Below are 7,128 nucleotides of genomic sequence, written 5' to 3' on the forward strand. Positions count from 1 at the left end.
AGCAGTAGGATAGGTAGCTGAAGCTGCTGTGTGAGGGAAAGATTCAGAGGGAGGAAATACAAGGAACTTGGCCAAATGTGAATATTTATATATTTTTTCCAGATAATTAACTGTGGCAGCTTGAAAGTGAAATATTTGCCAGTGCTGGTGAACATTACCCAGTGCAATGCTATCCTTTGATTAAACAACATATGCTCTCTAATAGTGCATATGCATGAGGAATACAGAGAAAGGTGCCAAGATGCTCATGATTCCGGATTTCTCAGACTTGGTGGGTGTCAGCCAGACTCTTATGAAATTTAGGACTTTGGGGGTGGGGAGAGAGAGGCTGACATTCTGTTGATTATGCATTGTATTTTTGCTAATCCACCTACAAACGATATTGTCAGTGTTAATAACATCAGTGTTAGTATACAGAATGTTGAATTAAATTTGGTAGCTGGAAGGAAGATGAGCAGCTTCATATTTAGGGTTCAATTTAACTTCTCTACAGAGTTAATTTTTAAGCTCCACTACTCTCAGACTTTAGGTGAAACAGCATCACCTGTTGGGTTGGTTAAACACAGGTGGCTGGGCTTGGCCCCGAGCCTCTGACTTCCGCAGGTTTGACTAGGGGAGGGTTGCAAGGATTTTCATTAAAAAATTTATTTTGCAGCAAATACATCATTTATGGGGTACAGGGCAACATTTTAACACAGGCAAACGATGTAGATTATAAAATCATACATACCAAGAAATTAACCTTCGCACGTTGTTATCGTTACACTGAATTTGGAGCCTACTAGCACCTCTCTTAGTTTTTTACAGAGAACACCACATTGTCATCACCTACTATACTAACTGGAGCTGGTTACCTTCACCAGGTTACTTTTTAATACTCATTGCACAACTTCCCACAGCCCTCTCTTCCCATTTCCAGCCTGTAATATTTTTATAGAAGTGGGGATGGGTGGTACAAACTTCAATCTTTTTCTTGTTGCTATCCAATTTTCCCATCTCCTTTTGTTAAGCCAGAATACGCTTTTGGCCATTATGTCAAAGATGAGCAGGCTGTAGAAACACGGATTAAATTCTTGGATTTATAATTTATTCCATTGGCTTGTGTGTCTATTTTTTTTTTTAAAATACCAGTACCATAATGTTTTGGATGCAAAAACTGTAGTATGTCTAGAATTAGTATTGTGATGTCCCAAACTTGTCCTTTTTGTTCCAGATTTCTTTGGTTGTTGAGGGTCTTCTGTGCTTTTGTATGGATTTCAGAATTACTTTTTCTAGTTCTCTGAAGAATGTCATTAATATTTTGTTAGGGATTGCACTGAATCAGCGAATCATTTTGTGTAATATGGACATTTTATTTATTTATTTGTTTGTTTAAATATTTATCTTTTTATTGAAAAGGCAGATCAGATTTACGGAGAAAAGGAGAGACAGAGAGAAAGAGCTTCCATCTGCTGGTCACTCCCCAAATGGCCACAACAGCCAGAACAGAGCTGATCCAAAACCAGGAGCCAGGAGCTTCTTTCAGGTCTCCCACATGGATCCAAAGTCCCAAGGCTTCGGGCAGTCCTCTACTGCTTTTCCAGGCCAGAAGCAGGGAGCCAGATGGAAAGTAGAGCAGCCAGGACATGAACTAGTGTCCATTTGTTTTCCTGGTGCTTGCAAGGTGAGGATTTAACCACTGAGCCATCCCGCCAGTCCAATATGGACATTTTAATATCAATTATTTCAACTCATGAGCATGGAGGGATCTTTTCATTTGTGTGTCTTCAATTTCTTTTCATCAGTGTTTCTTAATTTCATTACAGAGATATTTCACATCCTTGGTTCAATTTATTCCAAAGTATTTTATTTCTTTAGCTATTGTGAATGAGATGACACTTAAGATGTCTTTCTCAGTAGGCCTATTATTGGTATATAACAATGCCACTGATATTTGTGTGATTTTATGTTCTGCAACTTCCGTGAAGTTATGTTTTAGTTTTAATAGTTTTTTGGTAAGTTTTCAGGTGTTGCTATGTAAAGAATTACATCGTCTGCAAAAAAGAGGCAATTTGAATTCTTCCTTTCTGATTTATATGCCTTTTATTTCTTTATCTTTTTTGCTAATTTCTCTGGCTAAATGTTCCAGTAGTATGACTTGAATCAGAGCAGATTTTAGAGAAAATGCTTTCAGCTTTTCTTCATTTGATGCGATGTTGACTGTAGATTTGTCACATATATCTTATATTGTATTGAGGCTTGTTAGTTGTTTACCTAATTTGTTCTAACTTTTTTGAAATCACAAGTGGATGTTAAGTTTCTCTGAATTTTTCTATAGCTATTGAAATGATCATACACTTTTACCCTTCATTGTGCTGTTGTGATGTATTATATCTTTAAATTTGTGTATGTAGAGCAACTACTACATCGCTATGATACACCCTACTTAAGCATGCTGATCTTTTGCATATGCATTGTTGGATTTGATTTGCTAATATTTTGTAGAGAATCTTTGCACCTATATATAAAGGGGATATTTGTTTATGTGTTTTTTGTTAAGATTTTAAAATAAAGGAAGAATTGCAGAGAGATTATTTTCTATCTATTGGTTCATTCCCCAAATGACTGCAATGGCCAGAGCTGGCTGGTCTGATTCTAGGAGCCTGAAACTTCTGGGTCTTCCACGCAGCTACAGGGTCCAAGAACTTGGGCCCTTCATTGTTGCCTTTCTATGCCATTAGCAGGGGTTTGGATTGAAAGTACAGTTGCTGGGACTTGAACCGGCACCCATATGGCATGCTGGTGACACAGGCTAAGGTTTAACCAGCTAACTGGTTTAACACAGTTTAACTTTCTGTGATTTTGTTTTTATGTACCTTAATCTGATTCTGGAACCAAAGTAATTCTGGTGTCTTAGAACGAATTTAGACAGGCTATCTTACTTTGGATTTTTGGGAATACTTCGAGAAGAATTGATTATTAGTTTTTCCTTAAAAGTTTGGTAGAAATCAGTTGTGAAACCATCTCATCCTGTGTTTTTCTTTTTTGGGAGTTTCTTTCTTTCTTTCTTTCTTTCTTTCTTTCTTTCTTTCTTTCTTTCTTTCTTTCTTTCTTTCTCTCTCTCTCTCTCTCTCTCTCTCTTTCTTTCTTTCTTTCTTTCTTTCTTTCTTTCTTTCTTTCTTTCTTTCTTTCTTTATTTCTTTCTTTTAAATTTACTGACTCCAGCCTATCACTCACTATTGGTCTGTTTAAACTTTCTATACCTTCATGGTTTACTTTTGGTAATTTAACTGTGTCCACAAATTTATCCATCTCTTTAAGGTTTTCCAATTTGTTGGCATGTAATTTTTCATAGTAGTCCCTACCGATATTTTGTATATTTTTGCTGTCAGTTATACAGCTCCTTTCTCATCTGTCATATTATTTTTGAGTCTTTTCTCTCATTGTCTTAGTGTAGCTAAAGTTTTGTTGATTTTGCTCATTTTTTCTCAAACAGTAATGCTTTATTTCATTGATTTGTGGTATTTTTTTAAAACTCTCTATTTCTGCTTTAATCTGTATTATTTCTTTTCTTCTATTAACTTCTGTTTTAGTTTGCTGTTGTTTTTCTATATTCTTGAGATGAATTGTTACATTGTTTATTTGATATTTGATATTTTTCTTTTTTCTTTTAAGTTGTTCTTATTACTAAAGCTTCCTTTTAGTTCTGCTTTTGCTGTGACCACTATTTTTGACATATTGTGTTATTTATTTATATTTTATCTTTATTTTTGATGATGTTTACACTGTTGATCAGGGTGGGAAGGATTGAGGGTTAGGGAAAAGTGGGTGTAATCATTGTCTCCAAATTTTCTATTTCTTCTTCCTGTATTTGGGAAAAGGTGGTTGATAAGGGGAGAAGCCATACCCAGTCTCTCAGCTGTCCCAGTACCTGGGGTTGTGGAATGGCCTCCTGATATCATCCCAGGGTACTAATGTGGTGCATGCTTTGAGGGTTCTGCCCACATGGTTTCAATAGTTCTGAAATGCTGACACAGTTGAGTTTAGAGTCTCCATTCTCTCAGATTTTTGTTGTCATCGTTTGGCTGGTGTAGTTGTTTAATTTGCTCTGTACTCCTTCCTCTGCCATGGTTCAGATGTCCTCTGCAGGCTCCGATAGACAGCCACAACTTCCAATGTACATTAGGGTCTGCTGTCCACTGCTCCATCTTTTCCACTGAGGACAAATTTTTTGCAGGTAGGCCAAGGACCTGGGCCAGGCGATCAAGACCTAGTCAAACTGCCCACCCCTGGCGCTCATGGACCTGGCACCCACTGTGCTCACATTGGTATAGCTTGCCTTACCTTGACATCCACCAGTGGGTGCTTCAACCTGGCTCTGTCCAGGCTATCCCCCGTTCTGGCTCCTGCTGATGGGTGTTGCAGTCTAGTCCAGTCCAGCCAGAGGCCAGTCCTAGCCCTCATGTGGACTGACTGGTGTTGCGGCCCAACGCAACCTGTCCTGCACCCCACCCTGGTTCTCAGATCTGCCAGTGGATATTATGAACTGGCCCAGCCTGGCCCACCTCCAGACCTGATCCACATTTATGCCAGCAGATACTGAAACCTGGTCTGGTCTGGGATGCTCCTTGCCTTGGCTCTTGCTTTCATCTGCAGGAACTACAACCTGACAAAGGAATTCACCAAGCTCCTCTATCTGGTCTCCTCCCAGTGGCAGATCTTGTGCACACTGGTAGTTTCTTGCCCAGGTTGTCTTTGTCCATCTCTTGCCCTGGCAGTATCCATGCCCAACTGGCCCACACCCTTTCCAGTTCTTCTTGTTGGATGTTGCAGCCCAGTCACACCTGGTCTGTGCACATTCAGAGCTCTCACATGGTTCAACAGGAGCTAAGACATAGCACAGCCTGTTCTACACCACCCTGACTCTCATGAATACCAGTGGGTGCCAGAGTCTATTCCAGTCTGTTGCTCTCCAGACCCAGTCCACACTCATCCTGAGGAAGACTGCATCCATATTCAGCCCACCCCACTGCCCACATTCCAGCTCTCCCACTCACTAGAAGGAACTGCACTCCAGCTAGTGTGTCCTCTGAGCACCCCAAGCAGGTCTTTTCCCAGCTACAGACCTTGCACCTACCAGCAGAGGTTTCACAGCACTGAGTCCACACCTCCCTTCTGCCCCCAGACCTGATTCTCTCACACTACATTACCTGCTGCCTGTCTGTTCTTACTCTCACTGGTGAGTACTGTGATCTAGCACTTCCAGGTAAGCCCCCAGCTCTAGCTTTAATGTGTGCCAGTGAGTGATAATCAGTGACGTTCGCTGCTAATTACCCCAGCTCAGGTCTCCTGCTTGTGCTGGTGCTTTGGTCAGATTTTTAAAGGTTGTCCCATTCCCCCGCTTCAAACCACTTGGTCTCAGCCCCCTCACTTACCTGAATGTACAGTAGCCTTGTCTGTAGGGATCCCTCAGTAGTCATTTCTCACCTGGATGTGTACCGGCAGGTCCCTGCTCACCCTCACTTGTGCCATACCGCAGACCTTCTGTAAGCACACAGCCCCAAGTACCCAGAGTGCACTGCTGGGTGTGGATGCAAGGTGAAGATTTTAGCTATTAGGCTACCATGCTGGGACCCTAGCATGTTTTAATTTTCATTTGTTTCAGGGAAATTTTATTTTCCTTTTGATTTCTTCAGTCATTCATTGTTCCACTGTTAATTTTCAGTGTATTTACAGACTTTCAAGAGCTTCCCCCTTCCCTTTGGTTTCTTGTTTTATATTCCACTGTGATCAGAAATAGTGATTTGAATTTATTGAATTTATTGAAACTTAGTTTGTGGCCTAATATATGTTCTATTTAGGATAAAGTTCCTTGTACTTAAGAATGTGTGTTCTGCAGTGGTTTGATAGAACGTTCTGTAAATGTCTTTGTTTACTTTTTGTTTGATCCATCCATTGATGAAAGTGGGGTGTTGAAGTTCTGCACTACAATTGTATTGAAACTGATCTGTCACTTTAGGTCTAACAATGTACGTTTCATAAAACTGCTCTGGCATTAGATGCATTTACAATCATCATATTGATGATTCTTGTTCTTTATATAGTGACACTCTTCATCTATTTTGACAGTTTTTTCTTACCATCTCTCTTGTCTCATGTGAGTAAAGCTACTTTTGCTACTTTCTGCTTTCTGTTTGCATGTTATCTTTTTCCGTCCTTTTACTTTTGAGACTGTGTGTGGGACTTTCCTAGTGACGGAAGTTTCTCATGGGCAGATATTGTTGGAAAATGGTTCTTTTTTCTCTAAACCCATTCAGCCTGTCTGTAGCTTTTAATTGGATAATTTAATCCATTTACACTTAAATTATTAGTCATAAGTAATGACTTAGTTCTGCCACTTAAGAAAAATATGGAATGTTGCATGGATTTGCATGTCATCCTTGCACAGGTGCCATGCTAATGTTTTCCATATCAATCCAAAGTTAGTATTCAGCCTGACAAAGCAAGTGCAATAATCTTCGTTTCTAATGAGTCCCAGGTGCTGATGGGGCTTGATCCCTGGACATTTCGAAAGCAACTGACAAATGTTAAGAACCAAATTCTGCAAGCAGCATGTGAAATGTTGTTTAACCAGAGGTTAGATTTTGATATTCAAGAGTTTATTCTGACACATTTGTAGAGGATCACATACACTTTTATTTATCAAGAGTACTGGTTGTTTAGATGAATTAGTCCATGGCATGAAATCAGTTTGTGAAGGGCTGGTCATGTGGCGAAATAGTAATACTCTGCCTGCAATACCAACATCCCATTTGGGTGCCGATTTGAGTCCTGGGTCCTCTACTTCTGGTCCAGCCTTCTGCTGGGAAAGCAGTGGAGGTCAGCAAGTCCTTGTGCCCCTGCACTCACATAGGAGATTTTCAGAAGGCTCTAGGCTGCTACGTCAGACCAGCCTGCCCCAGCTTTTGCTATTGCAAACATTTGGGGAGTGGACCAGCAGATGGAAGATCTCCTTCTCTCTGTAATTCTGCTTTTCAAATAAACAGATCTTTAAAAAATCAATTTGTGATTATCCTCAAATTGTAAACTGGACTTTGTGTGTTGACTCACAAGTTATTTATTATTTTCTGGATGTACCACCAGTATACC

The 7,128-nt window shown here is 40.0% G+C and overlaps 1 non-coding gene across 1 annotated transcript; it reads right to left on the bottom strand.

Moving 5' to 3' along the window:
- Window positions 1–6,382: 6,382 nt before the first annotated feature.
- On the bottom strand, window positions 6,383–6,487 carry LOC118757933 (U6 spliceosomal RNA). The gene has a single exon (XR_004995439.1). It is a non-coding gene; the product is annotated as a U6 spliceosomal RNA (small nuclear RNA).
- Between the last annotated feature and the right edge of the window lie 641 nt (window positions 6,488–7,128).

The sequence above is a fragment of the Ochotona princeps genome, chromosome 5, assembly GCF_030435755.1.
Source record: "Ochotona princeps isolate mOchPri1 chromosome 5, mOchPri1.hap1, whole genome shotgun sequence".
Lineage (NCBI taxonomy): Eukaryota > Metazoa > Chordata > Mammalia > Lagomorpha > Ochotonidae > Ochotona > Ochotona princeps.